We start from the raw sequence: 26,970 nt of genomic DNA on the forward strand, positions 1-26,970 counted from the left end.
GATCCTCATCTGATTTAATTCTCCTCATTAACTTCACATCATCTGCGAATAGGGACACCGCTGAGTCTAACCCTTCCATCATGTCATTCACTTATACCAAAAATAGCACTGGTCATAGGACCGACCCCTGTGGGACCCCGCTCGTCACAGGTGCCCACTGGGATACCTCATCACTCACCATGTCTCGTTGTTGCCTCCCTGTTAGGTATTCTCTGATCCATTGAAGTCCCCTTCCCGTTATATGCGCCTGATCCTCTAGTTTCTGCACTAATCTCTTGTGAGGAACTGTGTCGAAGGCCTTCTTGCAGTCCAAGAAGATGCAATCAACCCACCCGTCTGTCTCGTCTCTTCTGTTACTTTTACTTAAAACTGTGTGTGTGTACTCACCTAGTTGTACTCAACTAGTTGAGGTTGCGGGGGTCGAGTCCGAGCTCCTGGCCCCGCCTCTTCACTGATCGCTACTAGGTCACTCTCTCTGAGCCGTGAGCTTTATCATACCTCTGCTTAAAGCTATGTATGGATCCTGCCTCCACTACATCGCTTCCCAAACTATTCCACTTACTGACTACTCTGTGGCTGAAGAAATACTTCCTAACATCCCTGTGATTCATCTGTGTCTTCAGCTTCCAACTGTGTCCCCTTGTTACTGTGTCCAATCTCTGGAACATCCTGTCTTTGTCCACCTTGTCAATTCCTCTCAGTATTTTGTATGTCGTTATCATGTCCCCCCTATCTCTCCTGTCCTCCAATGTCTTCAGGTTGATTTCCCTTAACCTCTCCTCGTAGGACATACCTCTTAGCTCTGGGACTAGTCTTGTTGCAAACCTTTGCACTTTCTCTAGTTTCTTCACGTGCTTGGCTAGGTGTGGGTTCCAAACTGGTGCCGCATACTCCAATATGGGCCTAACGTACACGGTGTACAGGGTCCTGAATGATTCCTTATTAAGATGTCGGAATGCTGTTCTGAGGTTTGCCAGGCGCCCATATGCTGCAGCAGTTATTTGGTTGATGTGCGCTTCAGGAGATGTGCCTGGTGTTATACTCACCCCAAGATCTTTTTCCTTGAGTGAGGTTTGTAGTCTCTGGCCCCCTAGACTGTACTCCGTCTGCGGTCTTCTTTGCCCTTCCCCAATCTTCATGACTTTGCACTTGGTGGGATTGAACTCCAGGAGCCAATTGCTGGACCAGGTCTGCAGCCTGTCCAGATCCCTTTGTAGTTCTGCCTGGTCTTCGATCGAGTGAATTCTTCTCATCAACTTCACGTCATCTGCAAACAGGGACACCTCAGAGTCTATTCCTTCCGTCATGTCGTTCACAAATACCAGAAACAGCACTGGTCCTAGGACTGACCCCTGCGGGACCCCGCTGGTCACAGGTGCCCACTCTGACACCTCGCCACGTACCATGACTCGCTGCTGTCTTCCTGACAAGTATTCCCTGATCCATTGTAGTGCCTTCCCTGTTATCCCTGCTTGGTCCTCCAGTTTTTGCACCAATCTCTTGTGTGGAACTGTGTCAAACGCCTTCTTACAGTCCAAGAAAATGCAATCCACCCACCCCTCTCTCTCTTGTCTTACTGCTGTCACCATGTCATAGAACTCCAGTAGGTTTGTGACACAGGATTTCCCGTCCCTGAAACCATGTTGGCTGCTGTTGATGAGATCGCTCCTTTCTAGGTGTTCCACCACTCTTCTCCTGATAATCTTCTCCATAATTTTGCATACTATACATGTCAGTGACACTGGTCTGTAGTTTAATGCTTCATGTCTGTCTCCTTTTTTAAAGATTGGGACTACATTTGCTGTCTTCCATGCCTCAGGCAATCTCCCTGTTTCGATAGATGTATTGAATATTGTTGTTAGGGGTACACATAGCACCTCTGCTCCCTCTCTCAATACCCATGGGGAGATGTTATCTGGCCCCATTGCCTTTGAGGTATCTAGCTCACTCAGAAGCCTCTTCACTTCTTCCTCGGTGGTGTGCACTGTGTCCAGCACTTGGTGGTGTGCCCCACCTCTCCGTCTTTCTGGAGTCCCTTCTGTCTCCTCTGTGAACACTTCTTTGAATCTCTTGTTGAGTTCTTCACATACTTCACGGTCATTTCTTGTTGACTCTCCTCCTTCCTTCCTTAGCCTGATTACCTGGTCCTTGACTGTTGTTTTCCTCCTGATGTGGCTGTACAACAGTTTTGGGTCAGATTTGGCTTTCGCTGCTATGTCATTTTCATATTGTCTTTGGGCCTCCCTTCTTATCTGTGCATATTCGTTTCTGGCTCTACGACTGGTCTCCTTATTCTCCTGGGTCCTTTGCCTTCTATATTTCTTCCATTCCCTAGCACACTTGGTTTTTGCCTCCCTGCACCTTTGGGTAAACCATGGGCTCATCCTGGCTTTTTCATTATTCCTGTTACCCTTGGGTACAAACCTCTCCTCAGCCTCCTTGCACTTTGTTGCTACATATTCCATCATCTCATTAACTGGCTTCCCTGCCAGTTCTCTGTCCCACTGAACCCCGTTCAGGTAGTTCCTCATTCCTGTGTAGTCCCCTTTCTTGTAGTTTGGCTTCATTCGTCCTGGCCTTCCTGCTTCTCCCTCCACTTGTAGCTCTACTGTGTATTCGAAGCTTAAAACCACATGGTCACTGGCCCCAAGGGGTCTTTCGTATGTGATGTCCTCGATATCTGCACTACTCAAGGTGAATACTAAGTCCAGCCTTGCTGGTTCATCCTCTCCTCTCTCTCTTGTAGTGTCCCTTACGTGTTGGCACATGAAGTTTTCCAGTACCACCTCCATCATCTTAGCCCTCCATGTATCTTGGCCCCCATGTGGGTCCAAGTTCTCCCAATCGATCTCCTTGTGGTTAAAGTCACCCATGATCAGGAGCTTTGCCCTGCATGCATGAGCTCTTCTGGCCACTCTAGCCAGTGTATCAACCATCGCTCTATTGCTCTCGTCGTACTCTTGCCTTGGCCTCCTGCTGTTCTGTGGTGGGTTATACATCACTGCTATTACCACCTTGGGACCTCCAGAGTGAAGTGTTCCCGCTATGTAATCACTTTCTTCTCCGCTGTCTCCTCTCTCCAGCTCATCAAAATTCCAGCGATTTTTGATCAGCAACGCCACTCCTCCACCCCCCCCCCCTGTTACCTCTGTCTTTCCTCAGGATTTGGTATCCCGTTGGAAAGATGGCATCTGTTATCATACCTGTAAGCTTGGTTTCTGTGAGAGCTATGATGTCCGGTGATGCTTCTTTGACTCTTTCATGCCACTCCTCCCACTTATTTGTTATTCCATCAGCGTTTGTGTACCATACCTTCAGTTTCCTTTCCAACACTGTGGTTTGGGGGGCCTGTGAGGGTGGGAGACCTGGTGGCATACTGTGGGATTCTATAGCTCGGTGTTGGGTGGAGGCTGTGGGTATGGATTGTAGTGTGTGTTGGGATGGTGTGATAGGTTGTATGGTTCTGAGAATAGTTGTGTGTGTGCTTGCCCTTGCTGTTCTGTTCTGCTCTGACTGACCTCTGCTGGTTCCATCCTTGTCTCTTTTCCTAGCTCCTTTCGCTTTTTTGTCCTCTCCCTCAGCTGCTGTCGTTCTGATTTTGTTCTGTCTCTGTCTAGGAACACCCTCTTGTACTCTTCCGAGTATTTCAATCGTGGTTTCTCTTGGAGGATCCTGTTCCGCACTGTTTCCATCCTGAGAATCAGCTTGATTGGTCGGTTTCTCCCCTTCGAGTACCCCCCTATTCTCTGAAAATTTACAATCTCGTCCATCTCTTCACCTATTTCCGTGATGATTTTCTCAATCTCCTTTCTTTCTTCCTGCTGTGTGTGTGTGTGTGTGTGTGTGTGTGTGTGTGTGTGTGTGTGTGTGTGTGTGTGTGTGTGTGTGTGTCTGCTAGATCCTTCCTGGCACTGCTAGATCCTTCCTGGTACTGGAGCCTTCCTGGCACTGCTAGATCCTTCCTGGCACTGCTAGATCCTTCCTGGCACTGCTAGATCCTTCCTGGCACTGCTAGATCCTTCCTGGCACTGCTAGATCCTTCCTGGCACTGCTAGATCCTTCCTGGCACTGCTAGATCCTTCCTGGCACTGCTAGATCCTTCCTGGCACTGGAGCCTTCCTGGCACTGCTGGAGCCTTCCTGGCACTGCTGAACCTTCCTGGAACTGCTAGATCCTTCCTGGTACTGGAGCCTTTCTGGCACTGCTGGAGCCTTCCTGGCACTGCTAGATCCTTCCTGGCACTGCTAGATCCTTCCTGGCACTGCTAGATCCTTCCTGGCACTGCTAGATCCTTCCTGGCACTGCTAGATCCTTCCTGGCACTGGAGCCTTCCTGGCACTGCTAGATCCTTCCTGGCACTGGAGCCTTCCTGGCACTGCTCGATCCTTCCTGGCACTGCTAGATCCTTCCTGGCACTGGAGCCTTCCTGGCACTGCTGGAGCCTTCCTGGCACTGCTGAACCTTCCTGGCACTCCTAGATCCTTCCTGGCACTGGAGCCTTCCTGGCACTGCTGGAGCCTTCCTGACACTGCTGGAACTTTGCTGGCACTGCTGGAGCCTTCCTGGCACTGGAGCCTTCCTGGCACTGCTGGAGCCTTCCTGGCACTGCTGGAGCCTTCCTGGCACTGCTGGAGCCTTCCTGGCACTGCTGGAGCCTTCCTGGCACTGCTGGATCATTCATGGCACTGCTGGGACCTTCCTGGCACTGCTGAGACTTTCCTGGCACTGCTGGGACCTTCCTGGCACCGCTGGAACCTTCCTGGCACTGCTGGAGCCTTCCTGGCACTGCTGGAACCTTCCTGGCACTGCTGGAGCCTTCCTGGAACTGCTGGAACCTTCCTGGAACTGCTGGAGCCTTCCTGGCACTGCTGGAGCTTTCCTGGCACTGCTGGGACCTTCCTGGCACTGCTAGAACCTTCCTGGCACTGCTGGAGCCTTCCTGGCACTGCTGGAGCCTTCCTGGCACTGCTGGAGCCTTCCTGACACTGCTGGAACTTTGCTGGCACTGCTGGAGCCTTCCTGGAACTGGAGCTTCCCTGGTACTGGAGCCTCCCCGGTACTGAGGGTTCCCTGGCACTGAAGCCTCGCTGACACTGGAGCCTCACTGGCACCGAATTCTAACTGGCACTAGAGCCTCCCTGGCACTGGAATCTTCTCGACACCTGAGAATCCCTGGTACTGGGGCCTTCCTGACACTGAGGTTTCGCTGATCTGATGGTAATTTGACCCGGAGGGTGCACAGAGCGTCAAGGTCCCCACGGCCCGGTCGATGACCAGGCCTCCTGGCACTTGTGCTCTTCACTGGAAGTATCTGGCACAGTGTCGAGCCTCTTGCTTTGGGAGAGATTGATTAGAATGCAGATTTGGGACCAGTCCCTCTAGGAATCTCCAGGTGAGAATTATGATGCATCTTTCTCGCCTTTGTTCCATGGAGTACAGGTCAAAGATACTTCAAATATTTCCAGTAATTTAGTTGCTTGGCTGAACCTATACGAACACTGAAGGATGAACAGGTGCTTAGAGAGGATCATCACTGGCTTGGCATCACTTGTTTTGAAGGTTTTCGTTTTCCTCCCATGATTTTCCTCGCTGTTGTGATCCTTGAATGTGAGATCCTCTGACAATATCATTCTATATCTTTCAAGTCAGGTTTCGATCTACTGAGAGATTACAATTTTTATTCTGGCTTTTATTACCTCAAATTTTCCATAAGGGAGTAACTCAAATTTATTTTCACTGACATCAAATTGTTTTCTGTGGCCTATTCGATTTTTATCCGCTTAGAGATTTGCTTTCTCCCCAGTAGATGTCACTCATGCAGATTTTATCATTGTCTGCAAGGGATGACAGGATGCTGCGATTTATGTCCCTGTCTGTGTTAGATATGAGGATGAGGAAAAAGATGGAGGCGAGTACTGTGTCTTGGGGAACAGATCTGTTTACTGTGGCAGTCTCCGTTTACTATTACTCTTTGCATTCTGTTTGTTAGAAAGTTGTAAATCCATCTGTTTACTTTTCCAGTTATTATTTTGCACGCATGTTCTGGACTGTTGCACCAGAGTCCCTCCTGTCGAGGTTTTTGCAAAGTCTGTATATACTACCCCCGCATTTTGCCTTCCAGTGCATTGAAGACTGTCATAGTGGTCCAGCAGTTGCGAGAGGCAGGAGCGACCTGCTCTCAATCCATGCTACGTTGAGTTGTGCAAGTGTTGTGAATCCAAGTGGTTAGTGACCTGGCTTCTTAAAACACTTTTAAGATTTTTAATGCTATCAATCTATAGTTATTTGTTGTCACCTTTGTGGAGTGGGGTTATATAAGCAATTTTTAAAATGACTTTGGATTGACCCCATAGTATATATATATATATATATATATATATATATATATATATATATATATATATATATATATATATATATATATATATATATATATATATATGTCGTGCCGAATAGGCAGAACTTGCGATCTTGGCTTAAATAGCAACGCTCATCTTGCCATATAGGACAAGTGAAAATTTGTGTATGCAATAATTTCGCCAAAATCATTCTGAACCTAAAGAAAAAAATATATTTAACTGTGTTTGTTTAGAATTAAATTATTGTAAACAAATCTAAATTATATTTAGTTGGGTTAGGCTAAAATAAATTGCGCTTGTTATAATAAGGTTAGGTAAGTTTTCTAAGTTCCTTTTGGTGCAAAATTATAAATTTTTACATCAACATTAATGAAAAAAATATATCTTTAAACGTATAAGAGAAAATTTTAGAAATGACTTAATTTTAAATGAGTTCTTGCTAATTGACCAGTTTTACATATTCGGCACGACATATATATATATATATATATATATATATATATATATATATATATATATATATATATATATATATATATATATATATATATATATACACAATGCCCATAAGGGTTTCTTGCATTTTTTGATGAACATAGAATTCCACGAGTCTAGGCCTGGAGCAGAGTGCATGGACATGGCAACGGGTTTTTTCGAAGTCCAGTGGGTTTAGGGTTATGACAAAAATTTTGAAGATGTTGACGAGGTTTCTAAGTCTCGTTCATGAAGAATTCGTTCAGATTGTCGACCTTCAGTCTGACTAACAACTCACTGAACACCGAGTCATATTGAGACTTCGGTACTTCACTCATTTCTTTGTCACCAGTGTAAGTTCCATCTTGTTTAAACGTGAGTCTGATCCAGGATGTGGCTTTTGTCCTGGATTTGGAATATGATAAGTATTTCTTTCTCTCAATTTTATTACCTTTAGCTCCCCCTGTCTCTCCTGAATCCTGTAATAATTTACTTAAATTCTGTATCTTCTGTTTCTCTAGCTGGTGCTTCCTTCTACTCTCAGATAGCAGCACCGTTTCTCTCTTTCCTTAAAAGTGTGTCTTGAACACACTTCTGTCGCCTCAGTGTTGATCCTTGGTAGACGATGACTCGCATCCATGTTAATTGGATCTGTGCTCAGGTTCCCTGAATTGAGCCTGAATACTTTCCCTCCCCCCTTCCCAGGCACTGTATAATCCTACGGGTTTAGCGCTCACCCATGATTATAAGAATATATAAGCATCCATGTTCAAAATACTTCTCCAGCCTGTTTCGTTAAAGTCATTATTGGTTTGATCCAAACTATATTCCTGCTGCAGCTGGTGAAAACATCCCCAGGGTTTGGGTTTTGTTCGCTTAAATTTTCACTTGGTTGTAAACCAAATTTATTGTCTTCTTCACCAATATTTCGTTATGGATTATCATTATTCGTGTATATATGGTCAAGGGTATTTTCTCGTATTGTCGGCTCCGCTATTATCTGGCTTATGAGTTTCAATAGTGCTTTTGTGTGGGAGTGTTTGCCTGTGCTGCTTCCTGGGATTATCGTCTGTGCTACTTAATGGGATTATCGTCTGTACTGCTTCCTGGGATTATCGTCTGTGCTGCTTCCTGGGATTATCGCCTGTGCTGCTTCCTGGGATTATCGTCTGTGCTGCTTCCTGGGATTATCGCCTGTGCTGCTTCCTGGGATTATCGCCTGTGCTGCTTCCTGGGATTATCGTCTGTGCTGCTTCCTGGGATTATCGCCTGTGCTGCTTCCTGGGATTATCGTCTGTGCTGCTTCCTGGGATTATCGCCTGTGCTGCTTCCTGGGATTATCGCCTGTGCTGCTTCCTGGGATTATCGTCTGTGCTGCTTCCTGGGATTATCGCCTGTGCTGCTTCCTGGGATTATCGTCTGTGCTGCTTCCTGGGATTATCGCCTGTGCTGCTTCCTGGGATTATCGTCTGTGCTGCTTCCTGGGATTATCGCCTGTGCTGCTTCCTGGGATTATCGCCTGTGCTGCTTCCTGGGATTATCGCCTGTGCTGCTTCCTGGGATTATCGTCTGTGCTGCTTCCTGGGATTATCGCCTGTGCTGCTTCCTGGGATTATCGTCTGTGCTGCTTCCTGGGATTATCGCCTGTGCTGCTTCCTGGGATTATCGTCTGTGCTGCTTCCTGGGATTATCGCCTGTGCTGCTTCCTGGGATTATCGCCTGTGCTGCTTCCTGGGATTATCGCCTGTGCTGCTTCCTGGGATTATCGTCTGTGCTGCTTCCTGGGATTATCGCCTGTGCTACTTCCTGGGATTATCGCCTGTGCTGCTTCCTGGGATTATCGCCTGTGCTGCTTCCTGGGATTATCGCCTGTGCTACTTCCTGGGATTATCGTCTGTGCTGCTTCCTGGGATTATCGCCTGTGCTGCTTCCTGGGATTATCGTCTGTGCTGCTTCCTGGGATTATCGCCTGTGCTACTTCCTGGGATTATCGCCTGTGCTGCTTCCTGGGATTATCGCCTGTGCTGCTTCCTGGGATTATCGTCTGTGCTGCTTCCTGGGATTATCGCCTGTGCTACTTCCTGGGATTATCGCCTGTGCTGCTTCCTGGGATTATCGCCTGTGCTGCTTCCTGGGATTATCGTCTGTGCTGCTTCCTGGGATTATCGCCTGTGCTACTTCCTGGGATTATCGCCTGTGCTGCTTCCTGGGATTATCGCCTGTGCTGCTTCCTGGGATTATCGCCTGTGCTGCTTCCTGGGATTATCGCCTGTGCTACTTCCTGGGATTATCGTCTGTGCTGCTTCCTGGGATTATCGCCTGTGCTACTTCCTGGGATTATCGCCTGTGCTGCTTCCTGGGATTATCGCCTGTGCTGCTTCCTGGGATTATCGCCTGTGCTGCTTCCTGGGATTATCGTCTGTGCTGCTTCCTGGGATTATCGCCTGTGCTACTTCCTGGGATTATCGTCTGTGCTGCTTCCTGGGATTATCGCCTGTGCTACTTCCTGGGATTATCGCCTGTGCTGCTTCCTGGGATTATCGCCTGTGCTACTTCCTGGGATTATCGCCTGTGCTGCTTCCTGGGATTATCGTCTGTGCTGCTTCCTGGGATTATCGCCTGTGCTACTTCCTGGGATTATCGTCTGTGCTGCTTCCTGGGATTATCGCCTGTGCTACTTCCTGGGATTATCGCCTGTGCTGCTTCCTGGGATTATCGCCTGTGCTGCTTCCTGGGATTATCGCCTGTGCTGCTTCCTGGGATTATCGCCTGTGCTACTTCCTGGGATTATCGCCTGTGCTGCTTCCTGGGATTATCGTCTGTGCTGCTTCCTGGGATTATCGCCTGTGCTGCTTCCTGGGATTATCGCCTGTGCTGCTTCCTGGGATTATCGCCTGTGCTGCTTCCTGGGATTATCGTCTGTGCTGCTTCCTGGGATTATCGCCTGTGCTACTTCCTGGGATTATCGTCTGTGCTGCTTCCTGGGATTATCGCCTGTGCTACTTCCTGGGATTATCGCCTGTGCTGCTTCCTGGGATTATCGCCTGTGCTGCTTCCTGGGATTATCGCCTGTGCTGCTTCCTGGGATTATCGTCTGTGCTGCTTCCTGGGATTATCGCCTGTGCTACTTCCTGGGATTATCGTCTGTGCTGCTTCCTGGGATTATCGCCTGTGCTACTTCCTGGGATTATCGCCTGTGCTGCTTCCTGGGATTATCGTCTGTGCTACTTAATGGGATTATCGTCTGTGCTACTTAATGGGATTATCGTCTGTGCTGCTTCCTGGGATTATCGTCTGTGCTACTTAATGGGATTATCGTCTGTGCTGCTTCCTGGGATTATCGCCTGTGCTACTTCCTGGGATTATCGTCTGTGCTGCTTCCTGGGATTATCGCCTGTGCTACTTCCTGGGATTATCGCCTGTGCTGCTTCCTGGGATTATCGTCTGTGCTACTTAATGGGATTATCGTCTGTGCTACTTAATGGGATTATCGTCTGTGCTGCTTCCTGGGATTATCGTCTGTGCTACTTAATGGGATTATCGTCTGTGCTACTTAATGGGATTATCGTCTGTGCTGCTTCCTGGGATTATCGTCTGTGCTACTTAATGGGATTATCGTCTGTGCTGCTTCCTGGGATTATCGCCTGTGCTACTTCCTGGGATTATCGTCTGTGCTGCTTCCTGGGATTATCGTCTGTGCTACTTAATGGGATTATCGTCTGTGCTACTTAATGGGATTATCGTCTGTGCTGCTTCCTGGGATTATCGTCTGTGCTACTTAATGGGATTATCGCCTGTGCTGCTTCCTGGGATTATCGCCTGTGCTGCTTCCTGGGATTATCGCCTGTGCTGCTTCCTGGGATTATCGCCTGTGCTGCTTCCTGGGATTATCGTCTGTGCTACTTAATGGGATTATCGCCTGTGCTGCTTCCTGGGATTATCGTCTGTGCTACTTAATGGGATTATCGCCTGTGCTGCTTCCTGGGATTATCGCCTGTGCTGCTTCCTGGGATTATCGCCTGTGCTGCTTCCTGGGATTATCGCCTGTGCTGCTTCCTGGGATTATCGCCTGTGCTGCTTCCTGGGATTATCGTCTGTGCTGCTTCCTGGGATTATCGCCTGTGCTGCTTCCTGGGATTATCGCCTGTGCTGCTTCCTGGGATTATCGCCTGTGCTGCTTCCTGGGGTTATCGCCTGTGCTGCTTCCTGGGGTTATCGCCTGTGCTGCTTCCTGGGGTTATCGCCTGTGCTGCTTCCTGGGATTATCGCCTGTGCTGCTTCCTGGGGTTATCGCCTGTGCTGCTTCCTGGGGTTATCGCCTGTGCTGCTTCCTGGGGTTATCGCCTGTGCTACTTCCTGGGGTTATCTCTACTATTATACTTTTACTGTCTGTTACATCCTCTCATTCTAAATATTTTAAATTGAAACCACCAAGTAACAAAATATTCGGGACTGGGTTGAAAGATTCTCCAGACAACAGTCATTTTTTTAATAGCTATTCCTTGAATCGCTGGAAGTTGCATAAACGGGATTATATTCAACCACAATATCTCCAGTTTCGATCTCAATTTCTGCTGCGATAAAAGGTTCAACTATGTCACGTGTGGTGCTTAGTGGCTGAAAATGAGCGACTTAAACACACACACACACAATCCTCCCTAGGTATCCATATCTCGTTGTCAAAGTGATCTTTTGTTTGAGGTCTCTGTGAAATGTGTAAATATTGCATTTGACTCCGTGAGGAGTCCACTAATATAAGACATGTTGTTGGTGGATGGTTTGACACCTCGGATATTTTCCAATGTAAAAGATGATGTATTGCTTTTTGGTTGGGAGAATATATTTGTTGACATTAATTTCCATGGGTCTGGAGTGGAGGTCATTGATTGTGCTTCCAGTCCAAGAAGGCAACGAGGTATTTTAATATTTTTTTCCATTTCTTGCCATTTTTTCTGCTTCCTGGCACTAAATCATCTCTTTCTTTTAAATAGATGTAATTAACAGTTTCCCATGGTTTGTGGGTCTGATTCTCCTGGTCCTTTCGTAATGTGATGTACAAGTAGACGAACTGTCTTACGAATATCAGGTCACAAGTAGGATCTATTTAGCAATTTGCTACTCTGTCACACTAGCCACGTCAGGTACGGGTAAACCGTTGCAATTCCCAGTGAAAACACCTGTGATCTAACCTCTCAGGGCTACCCCCAGACCTTGGAGTTAAGGAATGTGTATGTAAGACCATATAATATGCCCAGGGAAACAACTAAGAGGGAAAATTCGGGGAGAGCTCTGGTTGGTGTGCAGAGCTCTGTACGAGAGCTTGGGGCAGAGTACTGACGAGTATTCTGAGTACAGAGTACTCACGCCTCTGGCCGAGGCGTGAGAGCTGGAGGGTCTGATGGAGAACTTTGGAGAGAGCTGTCACCAGTGTGTGTGGTCTTGGGACCTGAGGCTAAAGACTGACCGAGTTCCTAGCGGTGAAGTGTCCTGAATTATATTGTAAGTGGATATTCATTACGTCAGCTAAATTGTATTCTCTGTCTAAATAACTTGTATACCATCCTCATTTATCTTTATATCTCATTAAATAAGCGTCAAAAAACTGTAATAGGGTGGAATATATTCACCGTCCCAATCTATTATTATTCTTATTATTTATAACAAGGTGGAGTGAGAGTGGAGGTGGGTAAAGTAGTGACAGAAGTGGAGTGTTAGTGAGAGATGGTATAATCCCTTTATTCCCCTGTTCGTACCCCTACTGACAATGTATGCAGGGCAGTTTGTTATACTTCGGTACCCGAGAAATAATGCTATAACGCGTTTAAGAGTGAAAATCAGCAGTAGGTTGCATGATACACGAAACACACCTTTGGTCAGGCGACCACGGCATTTTTTTTGTGGATGGTCAAAACTGCATGTCTCATTCGTTCTTCCAGACAGCCCATTCTTATGGATATCCCCAAGCATAGAATTTTTACATTTCTGTTGTCTGTTGCTTGTAATTTTGCGGGGGCTGGGTTCCCAACAGAAGCAGTTTCACGATCTGCGCTGGCACCAGCACCACCTTCAGTAACACTGGAAAGACGACCACCACCAGCAGCTGTTTGTACCACCAGCTTCGGAAGTCGCATCTGTACCACCACCACCACCAGCTGAAGTATTATTTTATATTTCTAGATCTTTGTCCGCTCCTTGAACACCAGAGCCAGCTGGAACACTATCTCACATTTATTGATCTATACCAGCACCATCTTCGAAAAGAGTACCAGAAGTAGCACCACCACAAGAAACTCTGTTTCGCATCACTGAGCACTGTGTTATTCTGGCTGTGTGTGTGTCAGCTAGTACTTCTTGTATGTTACTTTCCCAACTCCTGAATAGATCATATAATTTCGCGAGGAAGAATACTTTGTGTGTGTGTGTGTGTGTGTGTGTGTGTGTGTGTGTGTGTGTGTGTGTGTGTGTGTGTGTGTGTGTGTGTGTGTGTGTGTGTGTGTTACCGTCATTTAATACGTGTGTAATATGCGTGTCATGCAAATCCAATAACTCTACTGGAGATGGAGATGTTAGCTAGACACAAGACACTGTTGGTGACACTGAACGCGATGTATCCCACTCTCAGCTCACTTAAACCATTAAACTGTAAACAGAATTTAACCATGATTGACAGTTCCAACGATTAATGTTTTCCAGTTGTTTGGACTTGAAATGTCATCCACAATACACCATTCATCCATTACAAAACACTTAATAGAATTTAGACATCGTGAATCTGAGAACTGCGTCACTACTCGGTCTCTCGTCATAAATCGAGGACTGCAGCAGCCATGGTGACACCACTCTTACACCCACACACTGATAGTCACTCACACATGACTTTATTCCCTCGCATTTAACTACTACTATTTGACTATTATACTACAGTTATCTGACAGTTTATCAGCACCCAGTGGGACGTCTGATGGTGTGTATACTGCCTGGCACAGCTATACTGTTGATACATCTCCTTAGCAGCTTAAACCGATTTAAAAGAAAATAAGAAAAATACAACAGACTTAGTATGGAGCTGCTGGAGACGCGTGTTAACTTAACGTGGAGGCACTGGAGACAAGTGTTAACTTAACGTGGAGGCACTGGAGACACGTGTTAACTTAACGTGGAGGCACTGGAGACACGTGTTAACTTAACGTGGAGGCACTGGAGACGCGTGTTAACTTAACGTGGAGGCACTGGAGACGCGTGTTAACTTTACATGGAGGTAATGGAGACGTGTGTTAACTCTGCTGCTGTGCTGTTTACCTCACCCGGGGTAGAGGTCTGTTACTGGCTCACTCGAGATTAACTACATTTCACTGCTCTTCTCCTCAGGTCGTTTCAATACACTATGAACAATTACCAATGCAGTATGATACTGTACTGGAATCTTTTTTTGCACCTCACAATTGCAAGTCTGACCAGTCACTAGCCTCCCGAGGGAAACATCGCCTCTGTTTCCCCCATAAAACCATTTTACTCTTTAGATTTTTTTTAAGTTCTTGTCGATTAAAAGTGGACGTGGCTCTCCCTGTCTATCTTTCTCTCTTCCTGACTATTCTTCTCTCTCCGTTGCTATTACCTATTTTAACCCGTTTACCTCACTCAAAAGCGGAACAAAACGTGAAATCTTTCCTTGAAAAAAAATGGCAACACTCTCCCAGCAATGGAAAATGATCCCAATTACCCCTGGCACTCCAGTGTACACTACTGAACTTTCTTTCGTCTCATTAAATACTAATATTGGCTCTATTACTGGAGAGAACTGCAGAGTTTCACTACGTTGGCTGTTACTGCTTCCTGGATTCCAGCGCATCAATATCTCGTAGTATTCCACTGGAAGGAAGGAAGGGGCACGATATATGGTGTGACCAGCTGTGTCCACGAAAGATGATTCATTGAAGTCCAAGATGGTCCAGTATGGTCCAGGATGATCCAGGACGATCAAAGATGATCCAGGATCATCCTGATCGAGAATGATCCAGAATGGTCCTGGTCGAGAATGATCCAGGATGCTCCTGGTCGAGAATTATCCAAGACGGTCCATGACAGTTAAGGATAGTCCATGGTGGTCCAGAATAGCCCAGGAAGGTCCGACACTACGTCTTTCCTGTCGTCTGGGTAAGCATGGGTGCTCTGTGAATAGTTCCAGGGATGGGATTGTGGTTTTGTTTCTTAGTTTCACCTTCTTCCTTAGCATTCTGTTACAGTTCCCAAACCTGTGTCATGTGTACTTTGTGATTTCTTTGGTAAAACACGTTATTGCTATCATGACACGTTAGTAATATCATAGATATTAGCACGTCAGTGCTATCACAGATGACACGTCATGACTGTCACAGATGACACGTCATGACTGTTACCGATGACACGTCATGACTGTTACCGATGACACGTCATGACTGTCACAGATGACATGTCATGACTGTTACCGATGACACGTCATGACTGTTACCGATGACACGTCATGACTGTTACCGATGACACGTCATGACTGTCACAGATGACATGTCATGACTGTTACCGATGACACGTCATGACTGTCACCGATGACACGTCATGACTGTCACAGATGACATGTCAAAGGCATGACTACCCCAGCAAACAATTCTGTGAGTGCTCACATACACAAACGTGCACACGCACGTACACACACATGCATGTACACACACACACACATAACCAGGAGGTGAAAAGGTTGCTAAGTGAACTTGATACATCAAAGGCGGTGGAACCAGACATCTCTCCGTGGGTCCTGAGAGAGGGAGTAGAGGCACTGTGTGTGCCACTAACAACAATCTTCAACTCATCTATCGCAACAGAGCAACTACCTGAGGTACCGAAGACGGCAAATGTAGTCTCGGTTTTTAAGAAAGGAGACAGACAGCATACTGTGCTAAAGGGTGCTAACCTCACTCAAGGAAAAGGATCTTGGGGTGAACATAATACCGAGCACATCTCCTGACGTAAACATCAACCAGATAACTGCTGCAACATCTGGGTGCCTGGCAAATCTAAGAATAGCATTTCGACACCTGAGTAAGGAATCATTCAAGATATCGTAGATCGTGTATATCAGGCCTATATTGGGGTATGCAGCACCAGTATGGAATCCACACCTGTTCAAACACGTCAAGAAATTAGTCTTGTTGCAATGGTTTGCAACAAGACTAGTCCCGGAGCTGAGAGGTATGTCTTACGAAGAGAGAGTTCCGTGGGTCAACGTCCCCCGCGGCCCGGTCTGTGACCAGGCCTCATGGAGGGAGGGATGGGAAAGATATTATAACGGAACTGAGAAGGTGGATAGAGACAGGATGTTCCAGAGATGGGACACAGCAACAAGGGGACAAAATTGGAAGTTGAAAACTCAGATGAGTCACAGGGATGTTGGGAAGTATTTTTTCAGTCAGAGTTGTCAGGAAGTGGAGCAATCTGGAGAGTGATATAGCGGAGGCAGGATCCATACATAGTTTTAAGAAGAGGTATGATAAATCTCATGGAGCAGAGAGTGTGAACCTAGTAGCGATAAGCGAAGAGGCGGGGACCAAGAGCTATGACTCGACCCCCGCAACCACAAACAAGTGAGGACACACACACACACACACACACACACACACACCACTACCAAGTCAAAACTGCTAGCGCCCTCCATAACTAAAAGTACCAGCCAAGGTATTACAAAAAAACATTGAGTAAAAAAACACTAAAAGCAGCTGGCACACACATTACATGCATGTATTCAAAATTTCACCACACTATCCATTGTTTGTGTGTGTGTGTGAGACCTATTTGTGGTTGCGGGGGTCGAGTTTCTGGTCCTGGCTCCACCCCTCTGTTGGTCGCTACTGGGTACACACACTCTTGACTGCTTGAACCCTGGCATACCTATTCTTAAAGTTATATATGGATTCTGCCTCAACCATCTTCGTGGCGTGCGCCGGGTATGTTGAATTTTATTCTACGTTCGTCATACAACCATTCGACATGCTCTCTCCTCCAGTAAAGTGGCATTTCAAAGTGTAGCAGTTCTGGGGCCCCACTGCTGCACTTACTGTCCAGTTTAATCCACCAATCACATGGAAGAATAACTCAGCGAAGGTGACGTCACTTCGATCCACCTGGCTGAGTGGCAGTCTTCCACAGGCACTGGTCGTGACCACTTATACTTGTAGTGCCTCTTGATTATTCTATTGTATTCTGACTGCTTTAGTCATTAATACTGTACAGTGTAAACATTGGTGTGAATACACAGCTAAAGAAAATCTACTCCTGCTGTATTTACCTTGGCTCTGCTCTGCCCTACTGAGTGTGTTATTTGCTGGCTTAGTTACGACCAGGTGCTACAGACCTTTATACTACCATTGGTGTTTGTAATAACCTTGCTGTCTAGGTAGCTCCGCTTCCTGGTCATTAAGGCTAAATATTTCCCGACAGCTCTGGCTCATCTGTGTTCTTTGCTTTCAACTGTGCCTTTGTTTACCCGATACCCACCTTTCAAACTCTTTCTGTATATTCTTTTATTTTGTACGATGTAATCATATCACCCTGGTCCATTTACCCTTAGTGCCGTCAGATTTAAGTCCTCTACTCTCTACTCATAGCTAATGACCCTCAGCTCTGATACTAGTCTAGCAGCAAACCTTGTAACTTTTTCCAGTTTCTTTCCGTCTGTCTCGCAACACATTGTGGGTTCCATACTGGCGCTGCGTACTCCAAGATGGGCCTGACAAATGCCGTGTATAAGGCTGTGAATGCCTCCTTGCTGATGTTCCTGAAAGCTATTATCCGTTTATCCTGCTGTGTACCTCGGGAGAGATGCTTGGAACTATGCTCACCCCGAGGTCCTTATCTTGCAGAAAGGTCTTCAGCCATTGTCCTCCAAATCTGTACCCTGTTTCCGGTCTTCTTTGCTATTTTCTGATTTTCATAAATTTGCACATGTTGGGACTAAATTTCAGTAGCCATTTGTCAGACCAATCCTGCAGTTTATCCAAGTTCCTCTGTAGTCTTGACATATCTGCTCCTGTTTGTAGTCTCTCGATTTCTTGTCATATAGTTCACACACACAAGAAACAGTATTGATCTATGTACCGACTTTTGAGGAACCCCACTCGTTACATTCTCCCATCTTCTTGGACAATAACCGTTTCCTTCCTATTAAGTATTCTTTAATCACTTGTAATGCTTTCTTTGTCATTCCTCAAATTTTTGTCCCATTCGTGAGGAAGTGTATCAAACTTTTTCTTAGTCCTAAAATAAACAATTCAAGTATCCCTACCTATCCTAACTAACTTTCTTAACCTTGTCTTAGAAATCTAGCAGATTCCTGAGACATGATTTTTCCATCTCTAAAACCCAGCCCTTTCCAGGCGCTCCAGCACTCTTCTCCTGATTATCTTCTCCATAACTTTACTATGCATGTCAGTAACACCGGCCTGTAGTTTAAAGTTAGGTGTCAGTCCTCTTTTTAAAATACTGGGACAACTTTTGCCGATTTCCCAGACATCTGGCAGCAGCTGCTCTGTTTCCAGTGATTACTGAAGACTGCTGCTAGTGGCGAGTTCTTCTGATCCCTCTCTTAGAATCAAGTGGGAGAAGTTGTTTTGTCCCATTGACTTGAGGCATTTAGTTCACTCAGCAGTTACTGATTATACCGAGAATAACTCCCTAAATTATTCGTTTAGCTTCTCGCAGACTTCCTGGTCATTCTTAGTGTGCTAACCTTGTTGCTTCTTCGGTCTCATTACCTGCTCCTTCACTGTTGTCTTCTTTCTGATGTGGCTGTACAGCAACTATGGTTTAGGTCTGGCATCACATACTGTCTTTCTCAAATAGCCGCTCAGCCTCTTACCCAAGTGTATTCATTCCTGGCTTTTCTGTTCACTTCCCTGTTCTCTGGTGTTCTTTACACTCAGTATGTGTGTGTGCGCGCGCGCTCGCCTCCCCCCTCCTCTCTCTCTCTGTGTACTCACCCATTTGTGGTTGCAGGGGTCGATTCAGTTTCTGGTCCGCCTCTTCGCTGGCTGCTACTAGGTCCACACTCTCCCTGCTCCATACCTTTATCGTACCTCTTCTTAAAGCTATGTATGAATCCTGCTTGCACTACATCTCTCTCCAGATTGTTCCACTTCCTGACAACGCTATGACTGAAGATGTGTGTGCGCGCGCGTGTGCGTGCGTGCGCGTGCGTGTGCGTGCGTGTGCGTGCGTTCGCACGTACTCACCAAGGTACGTTGGCAAAGGTTCTAGAATACTATGATCAGAATCACTTACTTCTGGCATCTCGGGCATGATCATACCTAGTCTTGAACCTCTGTAGTTGTGAGTTTGCTTCCACCACTTCCTCATCTAAAGCGTTTCCCCTTTTCAACCAGCCTGAGACTAAATAATATACCATTAAGGTTCATCCGTGTCTCCAGTTCCCACCTGTGTCCCCTTGATCCTGGTCCACTTATTTCAAACAGCTTATTCCTATCTGCCCTATCAATTCCTTTAAATTTAGATTTTGTACGTAGTAATCATATCTCCCTTTGTCCTCGTCGAGACATTTTCCTATAGCTTATTACTTTTAGTTCTGGTAAAAGCCCGGTTGCAAACATTAGGACCTTTTAAGAGTTCCTACACATGCTTGACCAGGTGTGGGCTCCATACTGGGGCCTCGTACTCGTTGTCTTGTACAAGATTCTGAAGGATGCTATTTTGAAATCTGCTAATCTAGGAAATGCCTATGACATGCGGTCTATGTGAAGTTCTGTGAATATGCTTCAGGTCACTTGTTCTATCTAGGCTGGAATATTGCTGCACACTAACAGCACCTTTCAAGGCAGGTGAAATTGCTGACCTAGAAAATGTACAGAGAACCTTCACGGCGCGCATAACGGAGATAAAACACCTCAATTACTGGGAGCGCTTGAGGTTCCTGAACCTGTACTCCCTGGAACGCAGGCGGGAGAGATACATGATTATATACACTTGGAAAATCCTAGAGGGACTAGTACCGAACTTGCACACGAAAATCACTCACAACGAAAGCAAAAGACTCGGCAGACGATGCAACATCCCCCCCAATGAAAAGCAGGGGTGTCACTAGCACGTTAAGAGACAATACAGTAAGTGCCAGGGGCCCGAGACTGTTCAACTGCCTCCCAGCATACATAAGGGGGATTACCAATAGACCCCTGGCTGTCTTCAAGCAGGCACTGGACAAGCACCTGAAGTCGGTACCTGACCAGCCGGGCTGTGGCTCGTACGTTGTATTGCGTGCAGCCAGCAGTAACAGCCTGGTTGATCAGGCTCTGATCCATCAGGAGGCCTGGTCACAGACCGGGCCGCGGGGGCGTTGACCCCCGGAGCTCTCTCCAGGTAAACTCCAGATGTTTTATTCATCTCCGGGTCCTTCTCACTCTGATATTTGCAGCTTCTCAGCGCTCATGTTCTGTCTGCCCTCACCTCCTCCAGTTCGACTGACTTTGCGTTTATTTGGGTTGAATTCGAGGTTGACTACACCTGTAGTCTGTTGAGGTATGTCTGAAGTTCATCACTGCCCTCTCCTGTTCTTATTCTTCTCAATAAACAGTGATATACAAGACTTAATTCCCTATGGTATATTATTCAAGGATATCAGAAACAGTGTGGGTCTTAACACTGATCCTTGTGGAATTTCACTCATTACTCTTTCCCATTCTCTTGTCTCATTCTTTACTCTCTGCCTTCTGTCATTTAAGCAATTTCTGACTCACTGGTGCACTCTGCCTTTTAACTCTGCTTGGTCGTCTAATTCCCAAAATAATCTCTTCAGTTCAAAAGAAATGCAATCCACTCAACGCTGTCTTATTTGCTTATCTCTTATTTTTTTTTTCATTGGACTTCACCAAATTCGTAAGACAGAATTTTGCATCTAAATTCATGACGGTTTCATGTGAATCATCTTCTCTCAAAGTGCTCCAATATTCTATTCCTTGCTATCTTCTTCAGAACTTTGCCTGTCGCCTTTTTTTCTTATGAATAGGAACCACGTTTGCCATTTTTCAAATCTATGACAGCTGTCCTGAAGAGAAAGATTGGCTGATTTTTTTTTTTTTGCCATTGAGTCACACAGTTTTGCTCCTTGTGTCAGCACCCATGGAGATGTGTGTTGGCTGCTCCATTACCTTGAATAAAGAGTTCTTCGACAGCATCAGGACACTGCCCGCACTCCCTTGAAGGGTCGTGATAGTAGTGTTTATCTTCACGTCAAACTAATTTATTTTTTACACTAAGGTAATGGAAAATTGAGGTGAGGGAAGAACAACGGTTTGCGCAACCCAGTAAACTTATGTACTTGTTGTTACACTCGGTCATTCTGTGTGTGCGCATGACTTCAGTCTTCTTTTAAAATCACCTCCATCTATCTTAAGAATCTGTTACATACTGGAGATGCATGTTGGTGTAAGTCTTCTATGCGGGGACAAATAAAACCCACACTTCAAAACTAACCCAGAATTTCGATAATGCAAAGTATGTTATCTTAGTTCATATTTAGCCATTAGTGGGCAGCGAGAAGTTGCGCCTACTTCTGAGAAGATCTTCATGCAGTCAATGCTATCATTTCTTTCTTGTCTAAATACACTCTGCATTTTGTAGGTTTCTGTGTGGTTCGTGAGGTACGACTTACATTCGTGAACTTTTGCTGGTGTTGACTGATGAAATCCACACTCGAGGTGTTCCTCTAGTCCCATTCTTAAATCACCATTCCTGAGAGATCTTTCAAGGACACTGATCCGCTTTAATGTCTGCTGTCTGTCGCATGTCTTGAATATTACTGACATTGCACTGGACGTCTTCCAGCTGTCTGGCAGTTCTCCTGTCTAATGTTTTAAGCTAGACTGGGCATAAAATATCCCCAGGATTGTTATTCTTTTCTCCAGTGTCAAAATCCCACCCCTTTCCCTCCCAAGGGCATGTTGAAGACTAGAATTTATTTTTTTTTTTATTTCTGGTGTGTATGTGATGGGTCATCCTGAGAGATGGTAATTCACAAGTGACAGTAACAGCAGCTCTGCTGGAAGGTCAACCTTTGAAGCTGTCGTAGCTGATGATCCCTTACTGGAATCATATCCTCAATGTACTACTGAAGTTTTCCAGCTCAAACTGACACTGTTGAAGTCTCCCAGCTTAAATTGACACTGTTGAAGTCTCCTAGCTTAAACTGACACTACTCAAATCTTCCAGCTCAGGCTGACAGACTTCAACGCTGTGTAAACCCAATTCTATGTGCAGGAATATGGCAAGGAAAACAGTTAGCTTTTGCACCCACTATGTAACTATCACATAACAACGAAGCAGCACATTGCTGTGTCCGATTGTGATCAATAAAATGACGATTAACAGAAATAAGCAGCTGGTTATCATAGTCCTCAGTTTAGCATCAAAGGAGACGAATACCAGTGGTCAGCGGTGGTAAGATGGACAAGCAAGGGCAGGCAGTGACACGAGTATTTGTCAAGCTTACAGTGAGGTTGTCACCATCAGCAAAGTAATGCCAGCACCGTGAACGCCTCTAGTACCAGCACTCAAAAATACTAATTAGGAATTATTCTCTGTATAATTTCCTCCCTGTCTTCCCATATATACGCTCATCCAGTTTTATCTAATCTTCTGTCAGTTCCTCATCCTTTCCAGTCGTAGGGACAACTATGTTTGCATGTGGCTAATCTTGTTTGCGTTCTGTCCTCACCCCTTCTAGTGAATTAGAAATTTACAGTTTATGGCGTTTACGACGTTTCGCCCACCAGGGGCCAAAACTTCTTCTCAAAATTCCTTAAACAGTATATCACGTCTTAACATTAATCCTTTATTGTTCCTTCTGTGTGCGTGTGTCAGGACTCCCTCTCTCCTGTGTCAGGTCTCCGTCTCTCCTGTGTCAGGTCTCCGTCTCTCCTGTGTCAGGTCTCCCTCTCTCCTGTGTCAGGTCTCCCTCTCTCCTGTGTCAGAACTCCCTCTCTCCTGTGTCAGGACTCCCTCTCTCCTGCGTCAGGTCTCCGTCCCTCCTGAGTCAGGTCTCCGTCCCTCCTGTGTCAGGACTCCCTCTCTCCTGTGTCAGGACTCCCTCTCTCCTGTGTCAGGACTCCCTCTCTCCTGTGTCAGGACTCCCTCTCTCCTGTGTCAGGTCTCCGTCTCTCCTGTGTCAGGACTCCCTCTCTCCTGTGTCAGGACTCCCTCTCTCCTGTGTCAGGTCTCCGTCCCTCCTGTGTCAGGTCTCCGTCCCTCCTGTGTCAGGTCTCCGTCCCTCCTGTGTCAGGTCTCCGTCCCTCCTGTGTCAGGTCTCCGTCTCTCCTGTGTCAGGTCTCCGTCTCTCCTGTGTCAGGTCTCCGTCTCTCCTGTGTCAGGTCTCCGTCCCTCCTGTGTCAGGTCTCCGTTCCTCGTGTGTCAGATCTCCGTCCCTCCTGTGTCAGGTCTCCGTCCCTCCTGTGTCAGGTCTCCGTCCCTCCTGTGTCAGGTCTCCGTCCCTCCTGTGTCAGGTATCCGTCCCTCCTGTGTCAGGTCTTCGTCTCTCCTGTGTCAGGTCTCCGTCTCTCCTGTGTCAGGTCTCCGTCTCTCCTGTGTCAGGTCTCCGTCCATCCTGTGTCAGGTCTCCGTCCCTCCTGTGTCAGGTCTCCGTCCCTCCTGTGTCAGGTCTCCGTCCCTCCTGTGTCAGGTCTCCGTCCCTCCTGTATCAGCTCTCCGTTCCTCCTGTGTCAGGTCTCCGTCCCTCCTGTGTCAGGTCTCCGTCTCTCCTGTGTCAGGTCTCCGTCCCTCCTGTGTCAGGTTTCCGTCTCTCCTGTGTCAGGTCTCCGTCTCTCCTGTGTCAGGTCTCCGTCCCTCCTGTGTTAGGTCCGTCCCTCCTGTGTCAGGTCTCCGTCCCTCCTGTGTCAGGTCTCCGTCTCTCCTGTGTCAGGTCTCCGTCCCTCCTGTGTCAGGTCTCCGTCCATCCTGTGTCAGGTATCCGTCCCTCCTGTGTCAGGTCTCCGTCTCTCCTGTGTCAGGTCTCCGTCTCTCCTGTGTCAGATCTCCGTCTCTCCTGTGTCAGGTCTCCGTCCCTCCTGTGTCAGGTCTCCGTCCCTCCTGTGTCAGGTCTCCGTCCCTCCTGTGTCAGGTCTCCGTCCCTCCTGTGTCAGGTCTCCGTCCCTCCTGTGTCAGGTCTCCGTCCCTCCTGTGTCAGGTCTCCGTCCCTCCTGTGTCAGGTCTCCGTCCCTCCTGTGTCAGGTTTCCGTCTCTCCTGTGTCAGATCTCCGTCCCTCCTGTGTTAGGTCCGTCCCTCCTGTGTCAGGTCTCCGTCTCTCCTGTGTCAGGTCTCCGTCCCTCCTGTGTTAGGTCCGTCCCTCCTGTGTCAGGTCTCCGTCTCTCCTGTGTCAGGTCTCCGTCCTTCCTGTGTCAGGTCTCCGTCCCTCCTGTGTCAGGTCTCCGTCCCTCCTGTGTTAGGTCCGTCCCTCCTGTGTCAGGTCTCCGTCCCTCCTGTGTCAGGTCTCCGTCTCTCCTGTGTCAGGTCTCCGTCCCTCCTGTGTTAGGTCCGTCCCTCCTGTGTCAGGTCCGTCCCTCCTGTGTCAGGTCTCCGTCCCTCCTGTGTCAGGTCTCCGTCCCTCCTGTGTCAGATCTCCGTCCCTCCTGTGTCAGGTCTCCGTCCGTCCTGTGTCAGGTCTCCGTCCCTCCTGTGTCAGGTCTCCGTCCCTCCTGTGTCAGGTGTCCGTCCCTCCTGTGTCAGGTTTCCGTCTCTCCTGTGTCAGGTCTCCGTCTCTCCTGTGTCAGATCTCCGTCCCTCCTGTGTTAGGTCCGTCCCTCCTGTGTCAGGTCTCCGTCTCTCCTGTGTCAGGTCTCCGTCCCTCCTGTGTTAGGTCCGTCCCTCCTGTGTCAGGTCTCCGTCCCTCCTGTGTCAGGTCTCCGTCCCTCCTGTGTCAGGTCTCCGTCCCTCCTGTGTCAGGTCTCCGTCCCTCCTGTGTCAGGTCTCCGTCCCTCCTGTGTCAGGTCTCCGTCCATCCTGTGTCAGATCTCCGTCCCTCCTGTGTCAGGTCTCCGTCCCTCCTGTGTCAGGTCTCCGTCTCTCCTGTGTCAGGTCTCCGTCTCTCCTGTGTCAGGTCTCCGTCTCTCCTGTGTTAGGTCTGTCCCTCCTGTGTCAGGTCTCCGTCCCTCCTGTGTCAGGTCTCCGTCCCTCCTGTGTCAGGTATCCGTCCCTCCTGTGTCAGGTCTCCGTCCCTCCTGTGTCAGGTCTCCGTCCCTCCTGTGTCAGGTCCGTCCCTCCTGTGTCAGGTCTCCGTCTCTCCTGTGTCAGGTCTCCGTCCCTCCTGTGTTAGGTCCGTCCCTCCTGTGTCAGGTCTCCGTCCCTCCTGTGTCAGGTCTCCGTCTCTCCTGTGTCATGTCTCCCTCACTCGTGTGTTAGGTCCGTCCATCCTGTGTCAGGTCCGTCACTCCTGTGTCAGGTCTCCGTCCCTCCTGTGTCAGGTCTCCGTCCCTCCTGTGTCAGATCTCTGTCCCTCCTGTGTCAGGTCTCCGTCCCTCCTGTGTCAGGTCTCCGTCCCTCCTGTATCAGGTCTCCGTTCCTCCTGTGTCAGGTCTCCGTCCCTCCTGTGTCAGGTCTCCGTCCCTCCTGTGTCAGATCTCCGTCCCTCCTGTGTCAGGTCTCCGTCCCTCCTGTGTCAGGTCTCCGTCTCTCCTGTGTCAGGTCTCCGTCCCTCCTGTGTCAGGTCTCCGTCCCTCCTGTGTTAGGTCCGTCCCTCCTGTGTCAGGTCTCCGTCCCTCCTGTGTCAGTTCTCCGTCCCTCCTGTGTCAGGTATCCGTCCCTCCTGTGTCAGGTCTCTGTCCCTCCTGTGTCAGGTCTCCGTCCCTCCTGTGTCAGGTCTCCGTCCGTCCTGTGTCAGGTCTCCGTCCCTCCTGTGTCAGGTCTCCGTCCCTCCTGTGTCAGGTGTCCGTCCCTCCTGTGTCAGGTTTCCGTCTCTCCTGTGTCAGGTCTCCGTCTCTCCTCTGTCAGATCTCCGTCCCTCCTGTGTTAGGTCCGTCCCTCCTGTGTCAGGTCTCCGTCTCTCCTGTGTCAGGTCTCCGTCCCTCCTGTGTTAGGTCCGTCCCTCCTGTGTCAGGTCTCCGTCTCTCCTGTGTCAGGTCTCCGTCCTTCCTGTGTCAGGTCTCCGTCCCTCCTGTGTCAGGTCTCCGTCCCTCCTGTGTTAGGTCCGTCCCTCCTGTGTCAGGTCTCCGTCCCTCCTGTGTCAGGTCTCCGTCTCTCCTGTGTCAGGTCTCCGTCCCTCCTGTGTTAGGTCCGTCCCTCCTGTGTCAGGTCCGTCCCTCCTGTGTCAGGTCTCCGTCCCTCCTGTGTCAGGTCTCCGTCCCTCCTGTGTCAGATCTCCGTCCCTCCTGTGTCAGGTCTCCGTCCGTCCTGTGTCAGGTCTCCGTCCCTCCTGTGTCAGGTCTCCGTCCCTCCTGTGTCAGGTGTCCGTCCCTCCTGTGTCAGGTTTCCGTCTCTCCTGTGTCAGGTCTCCGTCTCTCCTGTGTCAGATCTCCGTCCCTCCTGTGTTAGGTCAGTCTCTCCTGTGTCAGGTCTCCGTCCCTCCTGTGTCAGGTCTCCGTCCCTCCTGTGTTAGGTCCGTCCCTCCTGTGTCAGGTCTCCGTCCCTCCTGTGTCAGGTCTCCGTCCCTCCTGTGTCAGGTCTCCGTCCCTCCTGTGTCAGGTCTCCGTCCCTCCTGTGTCAGGTCTCCGTCCCTCCTGTGTCAGGTCTCCGTCCATCCTGTGTCAGATCTCCGTCCCTCCTGTGTCAGGTCTCCGTCCCTCCTGTGTCAGGTCTCCGTCTCTCCTGTGTCAGGTCTCCGTCTCTCCTGTGTCAGGTCTCCGTCCCTCCTGTGTTAGGTCTGTCCCTCCTGTGTCAGGTCTCCGTCCCTCCTGTGTCAGGTCTCCGTCCCTCCTGTGTCAGGTATCCGTCCCTCCTGTGTCAGGTCTCCGTCCCTCCTGTGTCAGGTCTCCGTCCCTCCTGTGTCAGGTCCGTCCCTCCTGTGTCAGGTCTCCGTCTCTCCTGTGTCAGGTCTCCGTCCCTCCTGTGTTAGGTCCGTCCCTCCTGTGTCAGGTCTCCGTCCCTCCTGTGTCAGGTCTCCGTCTCTCCTGTGTCAGG

At 48.3% G+C, this 26,970-nt stretch overlaps 1 protein-coding gene across 1 annotated transcript in view; it reads right to left on the reverse strand.

Moving 5' to 3' along the window:
* The window catches only part of LOC128697404 (uncharacterized), a 924,312-nt gene that overhangs the window by 621,403 nt on the left and 275,939 nt on the right, over nt 1-26,970 (reverse strand). The gene's annotated exons all lie outside the window — the stretch shown is intronic.

Source organism: Cherax quadricarinatus, chromosome 44 (assembly GCF_038502225.1).
Source record: "Cherax quadricarinatus isolate ZL_2023a chromosome 44, ASM3850222v1, whole genome shotgun sequence".
Lineage (NCBI taxonomy): Eukaryota > Metazoa > Arthropoda > Malacostraca > Decapoda > Parastacidae > Cherax > Cherax quadricarinatus.